We start from the raw sequence: 2,263 nt of genomic DNA, 5'->3' as shown, positions 1-2,263 counted from the left end.
GCTCAAGCTCAAGCTAGCTAGCTAGCTCAAGCTCAAGCTAGCTAGCTAGCTCAAGCTCAAGCTAGCTAGCTCAAGCTCAAGCTAGCTAGCTCAAGCTCAAGCTAGCTAGCTAGCTCAAGCTCAAGCTCAAGCTAGCTAGCTCAAGCTCAAGCTCAAGCTAGCTAGCTAGCTCAAGCTCAAGCTAGCTAGCTAGCTCAAGCTCAAGCTAGCTAGCTAGCTCAAGCTCAAGCTAGCTAGCTCAAGCTCAAGCTCAAGCTCAAGCTAGCTAGCTAGCTCAAGCTAGCTAGCTAGCTCAAGCTCAAGCTAGCTAGCTAGCTCAAGTTCAAGCTAGCTAGCTAGCTCAAGCTCAAGCTAGCTAGCTAGCTCAAGCTCAAGCTAGCTAGCTCAAGCTCAAGCTAGCTAGCTCAAGCTCAAGCTAGCTAGCTAGCTCAAGCTCAAGCTCAAGCTAGCTAGCTCAAGCTCAAGCTCAAGCTAGCTAGCTAGCTCAAGCTCAAGCTAGCTAGCTAGCTCAAGCTCAAGCTCAAGCTAGCTAGCTAGCTCAAGTTCAAGCTAGCTAGCTAGCTCAAGCTCAAGCTAGCTAGCTCAAGCTCAAGCTAGCTAGCTCAAGCTCAAGCCAGCTAGCTCAAGCTCAAGCTCAAGCTAGCTAGCTAGCTCAAGCACAAGCTAGCTAGCTAGCTCAATCTCAAGCTAGCTAGCTCAAGCTCAAGCTAGCTAGCTCAAGCTCAAGCTAGCTAGCTAGCTCAAGCTCAAGCTCAAGCTAGCTAGCTCAAGCTCAAGCTCAAGCTAGCTAGCTAGCTCAAGCTCAAGCTAGCTAGCTAGCTCAAGCTCAAGCTCAAGCTAGCTAGCTCAAGCTCAAGCTCAAGCTAGCTAGCTAGCTCAAGCTCAAGCTGGCTAGCTAGCTCAAGCTCAAGCTAGCTAGCTAGCTCAAGCTCAAGCTAGCTAGCTCAAGCTCAAGCTCAAGCTCAAGCTAGCTAGCTAGCTCAAGCTAGCTAGCTAGCTCAAGCTCAAGCTAGCTAGCTAGCTCAAGTTCAAGCTAGCTAGCTAGCTCAAGCTCAAGCTAGCTAGCTAGCTCAAGCTCAAGCTAGCTAGCTCAAGCTCAAGCTAGCTAGCTCAAGCTCAAGCTAGCTAGCTAGCTCAAGCTCAAGCTCAAGCTAGCTAGCTCAAGCTCAAGCTCAAGCTAGCTAGCTAGCTCAAGCTCAAGCTAGCTAGCTAGCTCAAGCTCAAGCTAGCTAGCTAGCTCAAGTTCAAGCTAGCTAGCTAGCTCAAGCTCAAGCTAGCTAGCTCAAGCTCAAGCTAGCTAGCTCAAACTCAAGCTAGCTAGCTAGCTCAAGTTCAAGCTAGCTAGCTAGCTCAAGCTCAAGCTAGCTAGCTAGCTCAAGCTCAAGCTAGCTAGCTCAAGCTCAAGCTAGCTAGCTCAAGCTCCAGCTAGCTAGCTAGCTCAAGCTCAAGCTCAAGCTAGCTAGCTCAAGCTCAAGCTCAAGCTAGCTAGCTAGCTCAAGCTCAAGCTAGCTAGCTAGCTCAAGCTCAAGCTAGCTAGCTAGCTCAAGTTCAAGCTAGCTAGCTAGCTCAAGCTCAAGCTAGCTAGCTCAAGCTCAAGCTAGCTAGCTCAAGCTCAAGCCAGCTAGCTCAAGCTCAAGCTCAAGCTAGCTAGCTAGCTCAAGCACAAGCTTGCTAGCTAGCTCAAGCTCAAGCTAGCTAGCTCAAGCTCAAGCTAGCTAGCTCAAGCTCAAGCTAGCTAGCTCAAGCTCAAGCTCAAGCTAGCTAGCTAGCTCAAGCACAAGCTTGCTAGCTAGCTCAAGCTCAAGCTAGCTAGCTCAAGCTCAAGCTAGCTAGCTCAAGCTCAAGCTAGCTAGCTAGCTCAAGCTCAAGCTCAAGCTAGCTAGCTCAAGCTCAAGCTCAAGCTAGCTAGCTGGCTCAAGCTCAAGCTAGCTAGCTAGCTCAAGCTCAAGCTAGCTAGCTAGCTCAAGCTCAAGCTAGCTAGCTCAAGCTCAAGCTCAAGCTAGCTAGCTAGCTCAAGCTAGCTAGCTAGCTCAAGCTCAAGCTAGCTAGCTAGCTCAAGTTCAAGCTAGCTAGCTAGCTCAAGCTCAAGCTAGCTAGCTAGCTCAAGCTCAAGCTAGCTAGCTCAAGCTCAAGCTAGCTAGCTCAAGCTCAAGCTAGCTAGCTAGCTCAAGCTCAAGCTCAAGCTAGCTAGCTCAAGCTCAAGCTCAAGCTAGCTAGCTAGCTCAAGCTCAAGCTAGCTAGCTAGCTCAAGCTCAAGCTAGCT

This window comes from Convolutriloba macropyga, unplaced genomic scaffold (genome assembly GCF_964194025.1).
Source record: "Convolutriloba macropyga unplaced genomic scaffold, txConMacr16.3 SCAFFOLD_5838, whole genome shotgun sequence".
NCBI classification, from domain to species: Eukaryota; Metazoa; Xenacoelomorpha; order Acoela; family Convolutidae; genus Convolutriloba; species Convolutriloba macropyga.
Note: the sequence above shows the minus strand (reverse complement) of the source record.